Consider the following 18,849-nt stretch of genomic DNA (forward strand, 5'->3'; position numbering starts at 1 on the left):
ACGCCCGTGTTGTTCTGGCAGTTTCACCCACGGCCATGTTGCACGGCTGTGGCAACTTATCGCATCCCGTGTTGAGGAAAAAATTTTCCCTGTTTTCACATGGCCGTATCGCACGACCTAAGGCACACCAGTGTTGTAATACCCCATACCCGTACCTGAGACCGGGATAGGATACGAGGCATTATCGAAATTTTTAGAATAATTTCAATTAATTTTTATTATTTAATATTCATTTTCATGTTTCATGTAACATCCTTTTCATATATTCAATTCAAAATATCATATAAAATACGATACAATACTTAAATTTATATACTTACATGCTCGTTCAGGGTATCCGAACCTACTTGACTAAATTGCAGAAATACCAAGATTTAGGGGCATATTGGTAATTTACCATTTTCCCAAATTTCACCCAATCTTAAATTGATAGTTTCATTCAATTTATTAATTTAGATAATAAAACAATTTATTCCCTTCAATTTAGTCATTTTTGACATTTTTAAAAAATTTCCCCCTAAAGTTTTACTTTTATTCAATTTAGTCCATGAGCATAAAACATGCAAATTAGCCATGCTAACTGAATATTCATATATATTTTTCCTCCTCCTCCTCTCCATTCCACATCCTTAATGTATATAACATACTTGTAAGTACGATTTCACAATTTACTTATTAATGCCCACATCAATCTGTTCACACGAGTCATAGTCACTCAATTATTTATAATTCTAGCTAAAGAGTTTAAAATTAAGATCTCTAAATTTTACATAAAACTAGACTCACATATCATTCCACCATATAAGTTTTAGAATTTTTGGTTTAGCCGATTAGTACAGTTTATTCATTTAATTTTCCCCTGTTTCACTATCCAACAGTTCTGACCTCTCTTCACTAAAAATTAATTATATCATAGTACAAAACTCGGATAACGTTCCCATTGATTTATATTGAAAATAGACTCATTAAGGATTCTAAACATATAAATTTGAGACTCTAATTAATTTTATCCAATTTTTCGTGATTTTCCAAAGTAAAAATAGGGGAACCCGAATTCATTCTAACATTGTCTCACAAAATTCATTATATCTCATAATTTACAAATTCATTGCTTACACTGTTTCTTCTATGAAAAACTAGACTAAATAAGCTTTAATTTCATATTTTATTCATCTTCTAATTTGATTTATACAATTTATTGTGATTTTTCAAAGTTAGTCTACTTTTGCTGTCCAATATTGTTTTAGTTCAAGATGTTTATTACCATTTTTCCTCTAAATTTCAAAGGTCATACAATTCAGTCCCTACTCAATTAGCCCATCTATTAAGCTAATTTTTCTTAATTAACATTTTATTCCATCATTCTAAACTATTACACAATCTTTGAAAATCAGAATTTTAACACTAAACCTTAATTCACAACTTTTTCACAATTAGGTCCTAAAATCAATTTCTATTAAAATTACTTGATAAAATCATCAAACAACAAAATTAAAGCTTCAAATTCATTTTATTTCATCATAAACAGCTAACACTTATCAATGATAGCTTTTAATTTTGTTCATAAAATCAAAAACTAATGAATTAAACACTTGGATCTAATTGTAAAAGTCACAAAAACATAAAAATCTCAAAGAAAAGGGTAAGAATTGAACTCACATATGTCAAAGTATGAAAAACCAGCAGCTTTCAGACCTCCCATGGCGTTTTTGCTGAAGAAAAATGATGATATCTCTAGATTTTTCAAATTTGTCTTGTTTTATATGTTTAATTTGTAAAATTTCCCATTTTGCCGTTGTTTCTCCTTGTCTTTTTTGCTAATTTTCTTGCCCAACCGTCCAGCCCATACAATTTGGGTCCAATTGCCTTTTAAATCCCTCCTTTTTAATCACTTAAACTATTTAATCACAATTTAATAAATTTTGCACTATTTTCAATTTAGTCCTTTTTAATTAATTGACTAACCAAACGTTAAAATTTTCTAACGAAACTTTAATACTAACTTAATAACACTCCATAAATATTTATAAAAATATTTATGGCTCAGTTTATAAATCCGAGGTCTCGATACCTCGTTTTCAACCAAATTTACCTGATTAATTCTTTTAAAATCGCAAAATTCACTAATTAAAAATAATTCTTTTAAGTTCGCGCTTGGCCTATAATTATTATTTGTTAAAATTTCTAAACTTACTCGTCGGATTTAGTGATCTTGAATCACTGTTTCCGACACCCCTGAAAAATTTGGCTGTTACAACTCCCCCCCTTTAGGGATTTTCGTCCCTGAAAATCTTACCAGAAAAAGTTGCTTTCAACTCTAATGAAAAACTTCCACAAAATTTCTCAAAATCACAACCGAATTAATCTCAAACATCTCTTCCCAATAACCTTTAGACTGTAGCATACAGTGTCGGAGCATATCATCAAAATCTCACTTATTCCCTCATAATTACAACTCTGGTAAGGGGGTGAGGTCGTAAAGCCTCTAACTTAACTCTCATAACTACACACATATGACTTGACATTCATACATAACATCATCGTTTTCACATAATTCACTTCAAGAAAATTTATACACTTATATAGTCTATCAATATTTTCTGCCATCTACAATTTCAACCAATGAATTCACTTAGTTTAGCTCAATATCAACAATTAATCAATTTCAATCTTTTAAGTCCATTTATCACTTACCTTTCTTAATCAATTTAGGGAACCATTTCGGAATTGAGTACTTCGTTTTCATCATGCCATAGTAAAACTATGGTCTTGCACATAGCTACATATCACACACCGTAGCCATAGCCCAGCCATGGTCTTACACGAATCACATATCACACTGATACCATATCCCAGATATGGTCTTATATGGAAGCACGTAATCACATATCTCTAATGCCATAGCCCAGCTATGGTCTTACACAGATCACATATCACATTGATGCCATGGTCCAACCATGGTCTTTTCCGTCAATTTGTCTTAGCCACTGAACGAAAGTACTCAAATCCGTTGTTCCACTTAATTTGCACTTTTATTCAAATATCATTTTACAACTATCACAGTTTAATGACATTTATATGCAATAATATACTATATCATTCATGAAATTTTCATATCGCAACATTAAATTTAGCCATATGAACTTACTAATCATACTTATTCAACCAAGTGTACATAAACACACACTTATTCAGTTTTGAATAAAATTTACTTAATCAAACATGTTGGGCACATAACATCGTAGACATGCCAAATAGACACGGATAGTCTTATCATAATAGACATAGTCATCATAAACCAAAGAACATACTTTAAGGATAAATCATGATCGATAATTTACGAAATAAGAGTGATAGGAAAACTGAGATAAAGAACTCCAAAATACGATACCATACCAGAAATCCGAGAACATAACTCATACGAAAATAATAATAAATATCCAAATGATTTCTCAGAGAAAACCGGAAGAGACAGAAGAATAGTCTCATGTAAGTTTCACCATCGACTTCTTTTTCCAAACATAATAGAATTGAATCCCATATGGAGTGATAGGAATTTAACACTTAATAATAATAAATAATTTGAATTATAATAATATAATCGTATGTTGAGCATGTTTGTACTCAATGGTATTACCATAATTCAAATTATAAATACTATAATAAATAATAGACATCAAACATGTAACAATATAAGTCATATGTGTTAATTATGCTTTAATTTCATATCTCGGCAATAGTCTTTCATCAAATGGCATCATATATCATCTATATTATCTTTAATCAATTCATGAACCTTTGGTTCAAGCTTTCAGTCTCATATCTCTATTTCAATTCACAATTCACAATTCTTTTCATAATTCCACTTTTTCACACTTTCAATAGTTTATTCAATCAAATTCATTCGATTTTCTCATTTCATTTACTTAACCCTATTAACATAACTCAGACTCAGACGGATACACGGATCCAACCAAACACACCAGTACGGCACATTGTGCCTAAAACGGTACGTAGTATCTGATCAGTATACGACACATAAGTGCCTGAAATGACACACGAGATGCCTGAAACGACACATGAGGTGCCTGATACGACACAAAAGGTGTCTGAAATACGACACATAAAGTGCCTAATCAGTATAGCCGACAAATCCCGTACACTTCCAGTTCTTATGGCATGCCAATTATATCCGACTAGTCCGACAAGTTAATAGGGAATTCAATTCTCATTTCAATTTCACTTAATATTCATATTTACCCCTATTAACAAGACTCGGACTTTGGCGGATACACGGATTCCATCCAAACACACCAAAATGTCCAACCAAAACACACCAGTATAATCCTCCAAAACACACCAGTATCATATAATCCTCCCAAACACACCAGAATAATATAATCCATCCCAAACACACCAGAATAGCACAAAGTGCCTCTTCGGATAAATCCGAAGGATATAAACATCAGCATATCCAAATCTCATCTCCAAATCCCTTCTCAAAATCCTATGGCATGCCAACTATATCCGACTCAGTCTGGTACAGTTAATAGGGTATTCAATTCACTTTCCAGTTTCCAATCAATACACATTTCAATTAATCACATATTCATATCAATTTCATCACATTCTCAATCAATAAAATTTTCAAATATAACATATATCCAAAATTTTATTTCCACATCAATCACATATATCCATACAAATTCAATTCAATATTAATACTTACCTTAAAATTTTACTTACTATACACATAAATTTAAATATAACATTTATTCATACCTTTATGAGTTCAGACTCATCATAATCTACTTTTGCTCATATATTTGAGTATCGCTTTTATCATTATTGTAATTAGCTCGGTTGGGAAAGTATCTCTATCTTTAAGTAAAATAAATCTCATCAGAGTTGGAAGATATTACATTATCTTATCACAAGTTATATAATGGCATGTATTTCTAGACTTCACATATGCTATGTTCGGTCCGAGAACTGGCTAAACCTTAGCTCTGATACCATTAAATGTAATACCCCATACCCGTACCTGAGACCGGGATAGGATACGAGGCATTACCGAAATTTTTAGAATAATTTTAATTAATTTATATTATTTAGTATTCATTTTCATGTTTCATGTAACATCCTTTTCATATATTCAATTCAAAATATCATATAAAATACGATACAATACTTAAATTTATATATTTACATGCTCATTCAGGGTATCCGAACCTACTTGACTAAATTGCAGAAATACCAAGATTTAGGGGCATATTGGTAATTTACCATTTTCCCAAATTTCACCCAATCTTAAATTGATAGTTTCATTCAATTTATTAATTTAGATAATAAAACAATTTATTCCCTTCAATTTAGTCATTTTTGACATTTTTACAAAATTACCCCCTAAAGTTTTACTTTTATTCAATTTAGTCCATGAGCATAAAACATGCAAATTAGCCATGCTAACTGAATATTCATATATATTTTTCCTCCTCCTCCTCTCCATTCCACATCCTTAATCTTTATAACATTCTTGTAAGTACGATTTCACAATTTACTTATTAATGCTCACATCAATCTGTTCACACGAGTCATAGTCACTCAATTATTTATAATTCGAGCTACAGAGCTCAAAATTAAGATCCTTAAATTTTCCATAAAACTAGACTCACATATCATTCCACCATATAAGTTTTAGAATTTTTGGTTTAGCCAATTAGTACAGTTTATTCATTTAAGTTTCCCCTGTTTCACTATCCAACAGTTCTGACCTCTCGTCACTAAAAAATAATTATATCACAGTACAAAACTCGGATAATGTTCCCATTGATTTCTATTGAAAATAGACTCATTAAGGATTCTAAGCATATAAATTTTGAGACTCTAATTAATTTTATCCAATTTTTCGTGATTTTCCAATGTAAAAACAGGGGAACCCGAATTCATTCTAACATTGTCTCACAAAATTCATTATATCTCATAATTTACAAATCCATTGCTTACACCGTTTCTTCTATGAAAAACTAGACTCAATAAGCTTTAATTTCATCTTTTATTCATCTTCTAATTCGATTTCTACAATTTATGGTGATTTTTAAAAGTTAGTCTACTTCTGCTATCCAATATTGTTTTAGTTCAAGATGTTTATTACCATTTTTCCTTTAAATTTCAAAGGTCATACAATTCAGTCCTTGCTCAATTAGCCCATCTATTAAGCTAATTTTTCTCAATTAACATTTTATTCCATCATTCTAAACTATTACACAATCTTTGAAAATCAGAATTTTAACACTAAACCTTAATTCACAACTTTTTCACAATTAGGTCCTAAAATCAATTTCTATTGAAATTACTTGATAAAATCATCAAACAACAAAATCAAAGCTTCAAATTCATTTTATTTCATCATAAACAGCTAACACTTATCAATGATAGCTTTTAATTTTGTTCATAAAATCAAAAACTAATGAATTAAACATTGGACCTAATTGTAAAAGTCACAAAACATAAAAATCTCAAAGAAAAGGGTAAGAATTGAACTCACATATGTCAAAGTATGAAAAACCAGCAGCTTTCAGACCTCCCATGGCGTTTTTGCTGAAGAAAAATGATGATATCTCTAGATTTTTCAAATTTGTCTTGTTTTATATGTTTAATTTGCAAAATTTCCCATTTTGCCCTTGTTTCTCCTGGTTTTTTTTGCTGATTTTCTTGCCCAACCGTCCAGCCCATACAATTTGGGTTCAATTTCCTTTTAAGTCCCTCCTTTTTAATCACTTAAACTATTTAATCACAATTTAATAAATTTTGCACTATTTTCAATTTAGTCCTTTTTAATTAATTGACTAACCAAACGTTAAAATTTTCTAACGAAACTTTAATACTAACTTAATAACACTCCATAAATATTTATAAAAATATTTATGGCTCGGTTTATAAATCCGAGGTCTCGATACCTCTTTTTCAACCAAATTTACCTGATTAATTCTTTTAAAATCGCAAAATTCACTAATTAAAAATAATTCTTTTAAGTTCGCGCTTGACCTATAATTATTATTTGTTAAAATTTCTAAACTTACTCATCGGATTTAGTGATCTCGAATCACTGTTTCTGACACCATTGAAAAATTTGGCTATTACAAGTGTGCCTGGCCTTGTGGATTTGAAAACTTGTGTTTCAATGACTAATATAGTGATTAGATGCTAAAGACTAAAATTTTAAAGAGGTTAACATCGTTAGCGCTCGGGTTGCCTCCCGAGAAGCGCTTATTTATGGTCTAAGCTCGACTTACCTTTCTGGTGCATGGTCATGGTGGTGCGAGGAGTTTACACTCTTCATCCCTGCTATCAATTTTATCAATATAAGGTTTAAGACGAGTACTGTTTGCCTTAAAAGTTCAAAATTTGGGATGAATTACCTCAACTGTACCATATGGGAAAATATTGAATACCATAAGAGGGATTACTCTGTTAGGTTCAAAAGTGGCAATGCGATGGTCTGCTGCATCTAGTAGTACGTTGTCTCCAACCTTAAGTTGATTTGGTGCGTCATTGAGCTCGTCATGGCGTGGTTTTTGTTTATCGTGTGTCCTCGGTCTAGGTGTCCGCGATTCATCTAGTTCATCGATTTGTAGCCTTCATTCTTCATAGATTGGTCCTTTGTTGTTGTTTGAACACGGCTCATATGCACTCTTCGAACCTATTTTCTACACAGAGTGTTTCACCACATGATCAGTACCAGTAGTATGATTTATGCAATCGCCCTCAATTTTTGATGTGTTACTCGTATTGCGAGCTTGAAGGGTAATTGTTTCGTCTCCCACACAAAGTGTGAGTTCACTTGTACCAACATCAATAATGGTTCTAGTAGTCGCTAAAAAGGGTCTTCCTAAAATCAAAGGTGTGTTACTATCCTCTTCCATGTCTAGAACAACAAAGTCTACTGGGTATATAAATTTATCGATCTTAACAAGAATATCTTCAATGATACCCCTAGGAAATCCAATGGTTTTATCAGCCAATTGAATGCTTATCCTAGTTTGTTTGCGTTTCACAATACCTAGCTGTTTAAACATTTTATAAGGCATAACATTAATGCTTGCCCTTAAGTCAGCCAATGCATTATGAACATCTAAACTACCAATTAAACAAGGAAACGCAAAACTCCCTAGATCTTTCAATTTGTTGGGTAGCTTATTTTGTAAAATGGTTGAGCAAACTGCATTCAACTCCACATGCGACGCCTCATCCAACTTTCATTTGTTTGCTAGAAGCTCTCTTAAAAATTTGACTGCGTTTGGAGTCTGTGAGAGAGCTTCAATAAATGGTAAGTTAATATGTAATTTCTTTAATAGTTTAGGGAATTTACTGAATTGTTCATCTGTACGGTCTTTCCTTGTCGCATTGGGGTATGCCACCCGTGGGTTGTACTCTTTACTTATCATTTTTTGCTCGCTGTGGACTGCCTCACCTTTATCTTGACTTACCACAATGCCTTGCCTTGGTTCTAATGCAAGCTCAACTAACCCTTCCTTGTCTTGAGTGGTAATCACATTCATTTGTTCCCTTGGGTTAGATTCCGTGTTACTCGGCAAACTACCTTGTGGCCGTTCAAAAATCAGTTTAGTGAGTTGGCCTATCTGAGTTTCGAGCCCTTGGATTGACACTTGTTGATTCTTAAGGGCTATCTTGGTATTCTGGAAACTAGTTTCTAACACTGAGATGAATTTTGTTAGCATCTCCTAAAGGTTCGGCTTCTTTTCCTGCTGGTAAGGTGGTTGTTGAAAACTCGGAGGATGTTGTGGCCTTTGATTTCCTTGACCGCCCCACGAGAAATTGGGATGGTTCCTCCAACCTGCATTATAAGTGTTACTATAAGGTTTATTTTGGGGTCTATAGTTATTGTTACCCATATATTGGACTTGTTCCTCCTCGATGCTAGGGTTGAAGGGTTGATATTCTATGCATGCTCCTCCTCCATTTGAATCGCACCTCATTACTAGATGTACCTGAGTAGAACCACACAAATCGTCAATCTTTTTATTTAAGAGTTCTACTTGGTTAGATAGTATAGTAACCGCATCGAGGTTGAAAACACCAGCTGCTTTCGTCGGCTTTGTCTTCATAACTTGCCACTGATAGTTATTCAGTGACATCTTGTCAATAAATTCGTAAGCCGCCTCAGGTGTTTTGTTATTCAAAGTTCCACCGGCGACTGCATCGATGAGTTGCCTCGTTGAGGGGTTCACACCGTTGTAAAACGTCTGAACCTGTAGCCAAAGTGGTAACCCATGGTAAGGGCATCTTCTCAAAAGATCCTTGTATCTCTCCCATGCATCATAGAGTGTTTCTAGATCCATCTACACAAAAGAAGAAATGTCATTCCTCAACTTAGCCATTTTAGCCAGCGAAAAATATTTAAGTAAAAACTTTTCAGTCATTTGTTCCTAAGTAGTGACTAACCCTCGTGGTAACAAGTGCAACCACTGTTTAGCTTTGTTCCTCAACGAAAAAGGGAATAACCGAAGGCAAATGGCATAATCAGAAATGCCATTAATTTTAAATGTATCACATAGTTCCAAAAAGTTTTCCAAGTGAGCATTGGGATCTTCTTCCTGCAACCCATCAAATTGAACAAATTGCTGTATCATTTGAATTGTGTTAGGTTTCAATTCAAAAGTATTTGCAGCAACAGCAGGCCCAACAATGCTCGATTCAATTCTTGTTAATGAAGGTTTAGCATAATCATACATAGTGCGTAGAGCAGGATTTTGATTTACTGGATTAGCAGCAATCACAGGAGGTAGCGGATTTTCTTGATTTTCAGCCATCTCCTCGGTTTTGGTGGAAGTATCGTCCTATTGCTCTTTCCCTGTGTATCGTAAGCTTTGCCTTATTTCTCTTCGGTTTCTATGAACTGTGCGATCGATCTCACTATCAAACAGTAATGGTCCCGACGGGTTTCTTCTAGTCATACACTGTAAAAACTTGTCAAGAACGAATAAAAGAAAAATTAGAAAGGAAAATAAAAATTTAAATTGCAAATAAAGTAAAATGGATAAAGTAAAAAAAATCGAGTGCTCTTAATATCCTAGTTCCCTGGCAACGGCACCAAACACTTGATACATGATATTAGCGACAGGTTTTAAAAATTTATAATTAATCGTTTGTGAAACTAACTATTATCACGATGAAGGCAAGCGTACCTATCGAACAGTAGTATAGCTTTAGCAAGACCGGATTGTCGAACCCAAAGAAGCCAAGAGTACTAGTAATTACTTTCTTTTTATTATCTAGCCTAAAAATTAAGGGATTTGTTTATCTAAATTACTTAACTAAACTAAGGGTGCACTGAAGTAAAATTCGGAAAAAGCTTTTGGGAAGACTCGATTGACTAAGACAATACCTAAGGAAAAATCCACCTAGACTTCCCTTGTTATTTGACTCTGAACCAGACGATTTGTTCATTTGACTTGATCCGTAGAAATCCCTAAATTATATTATTATCTCCCTCAAGACTAATAACATCTAACCTTAGGTTGGTTAATTGAAATCTGTTTCTAATTAACCTCCTAGTGTTGCATTAACTCGATCCATGGATCCCCTTATTAGGTTTCACCCTAATTCGACAAAATCTTATCACCCTCTCTCTAGATGTGCAATCAACTCCACTTAATTATGACAAATTTACTCTTAGGCAGGGTCTCTTCCTCCTCTGAATAAGAGTATTAACTTGAATCAATATCCTAGAATATTAAAGCAAGAATTAAGAACACATAATTAAGAACAAGTCAAATAATTATCATACAATTCAGATAATAATAACAAGATCCGTCTTAGGTTTCATTCCCCTTAGGTATTTAGGGGGTTTAGTTAATAATTATAAAAGAAAACATCTCAGAAGAATAATAAATACAAAACATAAAGAAAACCCTAAAACCCCTGAATGGAAATTGAAGGGAGATCTTCAGTCTTGACGATGAATACGGCTTCTGAGATGGACCAATCAGCTTCCCTTGAGTAATTCATTACTTCCTGCTCTACGTCTCCCTTCTAAGTGCCTCCTCAGGTGTTTAAATAGGCTTTAGAATGCCTAAGGGCCCTAAAAATTGGCCTTTTCCGAATAGGACTATACTTGGGCTCGGCAAGGACATGTCCGTGTGACACGCCCGTGTGCGATCACTCTAGCCCGTGGTCAAGGCTGTTGAATAGGCACGGGCGTGTAGTCTACCCGTGTAAGTCGTGCTTCGATCTTGCCAAATAGACATGGCCGTGTGACACGCCCGTGTGACACGCCCGTGTGAGGAACTCCAGGTCATGTTGATTTCCTATGTGGGTCTATTTTATCCGTTTTCGGCCCGTTTCTCGCTCTTTTTACTCTCCAATGCTCACCTAAGTATAAAACATGAAATTAAAGGATTAGGAGCATTGAATTCGCCAAATCTAAGGAGAAACCATCCATAAATGTGCTAAGCATGGGAAAAAAATGTATAAATTACAGTTTATCAATTAAACCTATGTGCGTTTATCATCTTGACATATCAACTCAAATGATGTGGTCTTGACATGCATAATCAAGCAAGTTCTAGAATAACAAATCAAAATTGAGGCACTTATAATGAAAGTGAGCTTGAAAGGAATAAAATATGCTCTAAAGGCTCAAGATCTCACAAAAATTATGGCTTTTTGATGTTTAAACTTGTGAATTTCAACTCACGATAATGCCTAAACTTAGGAAAACAACCTAAATGTTTTTAATTCTTCAAAAATCAACCTATCATGCTTGATTCCTTAATATCTTAAAGTTTAAACAATCAATGCATAAATGCCTATGTTTTAATTCAAGACATATCAATAAAAATCATAAATTAATTAAAATTCATTCTAATAGTGATATAAGTGATTCACTTGAGAATAAGACAAAATTCAGGGATTTCTAATGATGATATAAAAGACCCCCCACACTTAAGATGTACATTGCCCTCAATGTACAAAGATAGATATATTGAAATATATAGATATATAGTCATAAGATAGGGAGAGAAGTGAAACTTCTTAAATGATGAATGAATTCCTTGAATTGGAGGTATGGAGAATAATCGGCCAAGGCAATAATTAGAGTGAAGGAGAATACACCGGTGGTGGGAGAGGTTCATTAGTCCATAAGTCATTTGCCATTGGAGTTTTTAGTTCCTATTTGATGATGAGCTTTGGAGCTCTTTATGACTGTGATAAAATCAGGAACTCTTTAGGAAATATAATGAAGCATAATTACTCATAATCAAATAGCCAAAAATAAAAATTGTAAGAACTCAAGATAAAATAGTATTAAAAGGAAATAAAAAGTAATTTCAAAATGTAAAGTTAAAAATAAAATAAATAATAGGTGTTTATAGAGAAATTGGGACACACGGCAGTGGGGCACACCCGTGTTCATTTTAGCCTGTGCGTTTCGAGGTTTTCAAAATTGGGCGCATTGGTGTACACGGCCATGTTGCATGACTGTGTCAATCTTCGTTCGCTTCCCCCATGCCCGTGTATGAAGGCGCACGCCCGTGTTATTTTGATAGGCTCGACCACAGTCGGTGGGCACGGTCGTGTCGCTTGCCCGTGTTAATTTGGCAGGATTGCCCATGGTCATGTCACACGGCTGTGGCAACTTATCAGATCCTGTGTTGGGGAAACGTGTTTGCTCTATTTTCACACGGTCGTATCTCACGGTTGTGTTGCATCCCGTGGTATGTGCACAACCTACGGTACACCTGTGTGCCCAGTCGTATGGTTCTGGAAATCCTGTGTTTAGTGACTCAGTTAGTGAATTAAATGTTAAAGACTAAAATTTAAAGAAGTTAACACCGTTAGTGTTCGGGGTGCCTCCCGAGAAGTGCTTGTTTATAGTCTAAGCTCGACTCTACCTTGTGGGTATATTTAGGTAACTTTGTGGAGCCGTACCTCCTCTTTATTGTCTTTGAAATTCTCACCGTATACATTTTGAGCCGATGTCCATTTACCTTAAAAGTACCTTGTGATGGATGACTTACCTCTACTGTGCCATATGGAAACACAGTTTGAACTACTAAAGGACCTGACCATTGTGATTTAAGCTTTCCAGGAAACAATTTAAGCCTCGAGTTATATAACAAGACAAGATCTCCAACTTCAAATTGCCTTTGTTACTTCAAACGGGTGTCGTGGTGGCGCTTCATCGCTTCCTTATATAGGTGCGAATTTTCATATGCATTGGCTCGCCACCCATCTAACTCGTTCTACTGCATCAACCTATTTTCACCTGCAAGTTTGGGTTCAAGGTTTAGAAATTTTATAGCCCAAAATGCCTTGTGTTCTAACTCAAACGGTAGGTGACAAATTTTCCCATAAACAAGTCTGTAAGGTGATGTTCCTATGGGAGTCTTAAAAGCAGTTCTATAAGACCATACAACATCATCTACTTTGATCGCCCAATCCTTCCTGTTTAATTCTACTATCTTTTCTAGGATACGTTTAAGCTCTCAGTTCGCTGCTTTGACTTGGCCACTAGTTTGAGGGTGATAAGGGGTAGCTGTTCTGTGATGAACTCCGTATTTCTTAAGGGTCTTGTCAAATTTGGCGTTACAAAAATGAGTACCCATATCACTAATAATTTCTCTAAGTGTACCAAATCAAGAGAAAAGTTTCTTAAGGAATTGTACTACTACTCTAGCATCATTAGTAGGTAAAGCTTGGGCTTCAACACATTTGGACATATAATCAACAGCTACTAAGATGTATTTATTCCCAAATGAACTAGGGAATGGACCTATGAATTCTATAGCCCAAACATCAAATATTTCACATGAAAGCATATATGTCTGAGGCATTTCATCACGTTTGGATATATTACCCGTCTTTTGACATTTGTCACAAGAAGAACCATACCTGTTGGCGTCTTTGAATATAGTGGGCCAATAAAACCTAATTCGAGGACTTTATGTACAGTCTTATTTCCACCATAATGTCCTCCATTCGGTCGTGAGCGGTAATGTTCCAAGATTTTCAATGCTTTTGTCCTTGTAACGCATCTCTTAATGATTTGATCTGCACATTTATAGAAAAGAAAAGGGTCTTCCCAGATGTAGTTTTTCACATTAGTGAAGAATCGCTTCTTTTGCTGATGTGTCAACCCTTTTGAGATAATGTCAGCGGCTAAAAAATTTGCAATTTCTACAAACCAAGGTACAATAGAATCATATATAGAAAAAAATTGATCTTTAGGGAATGAGTCATTCATTTCAATGTCATCTGGTTTTTTGGTACTTGAGTTTTCAAGCCTGGAGAGATGGTCAGCCGCAAGATTTTTAGCTCCTTTCTTATCCTTAATCTCCAAGTCAAATTCCTACAATAATAAGATCCATCGAATCAGTCGAGGTTTTGCATCAGTTTTATGCAAAAGGTGGCGAAGAGCGGAATGGTCAGTATAAACGACAACTTTAGACAATATTAAATATGGCCTAAATTTATCGAATGCAAAAACCACAGCTAGTAGCTCTTTCTCCGTGGTGGTGTACTTTTCTTGTGCAGCTGTCAAAGTCCTGCTAGCATAATAGATAGGTTGAAAATGTTTATCTCTTTGCTGTCCCAAAACTGCACCTACTGCAAAATCACTCACATCGCACATTAGTTCAAAAGGTGAATTCCAATCAGGTGCAATTATAATTGGAGCTTTAGTCAGTTTATCCTTTAAAGTATTAAATGCTTCTAAACACTCCTGATCGAAATTAAAAGGCACATCTTTTTCTAGTAATTTAGTCAAAGGCTTAGCTATTTTAGAAAAGTCTCTAATAAATCTTCTATAAAACCCAGCATGTAACACCCCAAACCCGAGACCGTCACCGGAGTCGAACACGAGGTGTTAACAGACTTTAAACCACTTATAAAAAAATTTTCCCAGACACTGCCAATCTGCGTACTAGTCGCTTTAAAAAAATCATATCTTGAGTTCAGAAACTCGGAATCCAGTTCCGTAAATTTTCCCTGAAACTAGACTCATATTCCCATCTACATATTTTTTTTCTATAATTTTTGGTTGGGTCAATTAGTACAGTTTATTAGTCAAAGTCTCCCATGTTACAGGGATCAACTACACTGACCTTTGCAAATTACGACTTGGATATCTCCCTGTACAGGGCTTCAATACTGATGTCGTTTGTTTCTATAGAAACTAGACTCAAAGAGGAATCTATACATATATGGCATGACTTCTAATTATCTCTGGTTAATTTATAATGAATTTCCAAAGTCGAAAAAGGGAATCCAGAAACCGTTCTGGCCCTGTCTCACAAGAACCTGAATATCTCTTAACATACTGTCCATATGATCGTTTCGTTACTTTCCTATGAAAATAGATTCATCAAGGTTCGTTTACATAATTTATTCACTATTTATTTCCATTCCTACTATTTTTAGTGATTTTCCAAATCTACATCACTGCTGCTGTCAGCATCTGCCTTTAAGGTAGACTTTACCTATTTCATAGTTTCCATGATTCAACTAGCCCTTTTAGCATAAATAGCACAATTTATGATAGTGATTAACCATTCCCATGGCCAATCCTTGTTAAGCATATCCACACCTCTCAATAACCATATCCATACCAAATGATTATAACATTATATTCAAACATATATAAGCCATTTTCGCATGGCTAACCAAAATTATACAAGTCCAAAGGGTCCATGACCCACAACAAACGGGTAGTCCTATACATGCCATATCCAGAGTTCAACTAAAAGAGTACCAAAAGGGCTTTGATAGTGTGGATGACTTCGACTTCGATGATCCCGAATCCGATATCCGACGAACAAAATCTATAAAACAGAGAGCCAAAGCAACGGGGTAAGCATTTTAAAGCTTAGTAAGTTTCAAGTAATGAAATCGGCTTTGACTAAAGTATTACATTCACATAGCTAAATGGATCACTTTATTAATACACATTCTCATACACATACTTACTTCACACTTCATCAACATATACACACAAGGTATTAACCTATCTAAAAGTCGAAAGTTCGTTAGTCGATTGAACGAATCTATTAAAAACGAATCGACTTTTCCGATGCATACGAACACATACCTTATCGTTTGGGTTTTTTTTTTCGAGCGTTTTAATTGAATTTATTACAGCACAACATGCTCACCTTCGAACCCAAGTTTCTTCGGAATTTAGCCGGATATAACCACAAGAACAAATGCCTTCGGGTCTTAGCCCGGATAAAATCACTAGCACAATTGCCTTCGGGTCTTAACCCGGGTATAGCAACTCGCACAAATGCCTTCGGGTCTTAGCCCGGATAAAATCACTAGCACAATTGCCTTCGGGACTTAGCCCAGATAACATTCAAATGCTCATGCACACATATATCAACAATCATGACACATCCATATTTCATTTTCGTTACTAAGGCTCAAACACAAAGCATTTATTTAACCTTTCCAATTTCGGCTCAATAGCCACACACAAAGAGCATGATTTCAATTGGCTTTATAACATAGTCTCTATGCACATTCAGCTATCCATCATAGTATGACTAATCATTTCAATATAATTCAAGTAGGGTCATTACTCGAAGACTTACCTCGGATGTTGTCGAACAACTTTAATGGCTATTCAATTACTTTTTCCTTCCCTTTATCGAATTTAGTTCCCCTTTTCTCTTGAGCTTAAAGAATAGAAATAGGAGTATTCAATATTTAAACCAATAATATGAATTTATTAATCACATTCGGCAATCACATATCATTAAATTTTCAAACCAAAATGTCATTATATGACCACATATACACATATCCATATACTTAAGCTCAATAATTATAATATAATATCATGTACTCACTTTAAGTATATTGCCGAATATACTTAATCATACATACACCTAACCAAAATAATTTCTAAAATCTTTATATCATTTATACACTAAGCCGAATACTCTTACCAAGTTCACCTATATTCTTCAACAAATTCTTCATTGATCAAACACATACTCGGCTAAAGATGTGGCAATTTTAGCAACTTTTGATTTAATACTTAATCAATTATAATACATCTAAATATTCTTTTCATATTATTAACTCAAATCACATACATTATTTAATATAACATTTTCACATTCAGCATTAGTATCAACCATAGTAGCCGATTCTTCCTACTTTGTACCCATGCATCTATTTGATCCTTAGTTAGTTCAAACACTCACACACTAAGATTCATCCAATTTTAACAAGAAATAAAATCCTTAATCCTCAAACTACCATGGCCGAATGTTATAACCCAAGCCACATATATTGTTCCTCAAGGCCCTTCAAGGACCACATTCGGCACCTCCTTAATAACAACCCAAATTTCAACCTTCAAGAAAGAAGAAAAAAAATATATGTGCTAAGAGCTTCAAACTACTTGGCCAAATATCAAACCTCCTAACAATCAAAACTTAAGCCATGGAATGATTAGAACTTGAACTAACCACCTTCTTTATACAAAATTTTCCAAGAATTTCAAGGTACTTACCTCTTCTTAATCCTCATCCAAACCGAACATAAAGCAAGAGAACTCTTTCTTCTTCCTTTGATTTTTCGGTCAAGAAGAACAAAGAGGATGAATCCTTTTTTTTTCTTGTAGTTTCGGCAAAATGGGGGAGCAAGGATGAAACAACTTTGGTTTCTCCTCCCACTCCCCTCATATTTTATTGTTCTTAACACAACATGTTGTCATAAACTTTTCATAATATGTTTTACCCATCACAATTTGTCTATCCACCTTGTCATGGCCGGCCACTACTATTTAAGGGGGGGAAATTGACATGCAAATCCCCCCTTTTTATTTCATGCACTAATAGATCCTTATGCTTTGACCTATCACATTTCAGAATTTTCTCACATAAGTCCTATTTACTAAAATTCACCTACAATTTAAACAAAATTCAAATATGAAATTTTCACACATGCATGTATACATATAATAAGCATCAAATATGATAGCTAATTATTTTTATGACTCGGTTTAGCGGTCCCGAAACCACTTCCCGACTAGGGTAAATTTTGGGCTGTCACACAGCATGTCCTAAGAAGCTTCTAATAGCCTTAATCGAATTAGGGGGAGGTAGTTTTTCAATGGTTTCAATTTCAGATTTATCAACCTCAATCCGTCTACTAGAAATTTTATGTCCTAACACAATACCTTCTTAAACCATAAAGTGACATTTTTCCCAATTAAGCACAAGGTTTGTTTCCTCACATCTTATTAACACTCGTTTAAAATTTTTAAGGCAAAGATGGAAAGAGTTACCAAAAATTGAGAAATCATCCATAAATACCTCCATGACGTCTTCTCCGAGTTCATCAAAAATGGCCATCATGCAGCGCTGAAAAGTAGCAGGAGCATTACATAATCCAAAACGCATTCTACGATAATCAAACATACCGTATGGACATGTAAATGTCTTCTTTTCTTGATCTTCAGGAGCTATTGGGATTTGAAAATAGGCAGAGAGTCCGTCTAAAAAGCAGTAGTACATGTGTCCTGACAATCTTTCCAACATTTGGTCAATGAATAGAAGGGGAAAATGGTCTTTTCTCGTGGCATTATTTAGCTTCCTATAATCAATGCAAACTCTCTAACCTGTGACTATCCTTGTTGGGATTAATTCATTCTTCTCATTGGCTACAACAGTCATGCCTCCTTTCTTAGGAACAACCTACACTGGGCTCACCCAAGAACTGTTAGAAATAGGATAAATAATTCCAGCATCTAGGAGTTTAATTACTTCAGCTTTAACAACTTCCTTCATGTTGGGGTTCAGTCGTCTTTGGGCTTGC

General features: G+C 34.5%; 1 non-coding gene across 1 annotated transcript; it reads left to right on the top strand.

The window, feature by feature from the left end:
• The first annotated feature begins 9,288 nt into the window (after positions 1 to 9,288).
• LOC121207650 (small nucleolar RNA R71) lies at positions 9,289 to 9,395 on the top strand. Its single transcript, XR_005902752.1, has one exon. It is a non-coding gene; the product is annotated as a small nucleolar RNA R71 (small nucleolar RNA).
• Positions 9,396 to 18,849: the final 9,454 nt, after the last annotated feature.

Source organism: Gossypium hirsutum, chromosome A01 (genome assembly GCF_007990345.1).
Source record: "Gossypium hirsutum isolate 1008001.06 chromosome A01, Gossypium_hirsutum_v2.1, whole genome shotgun sequence".
In the NCBI taxonomy this organism is placed as follows: Eukaryota; Viridiplantae; Streptophyta; class Magnoliopsida; order Malvales; family Malvaceae; genus Gossypium; species Gossypium hirsutum.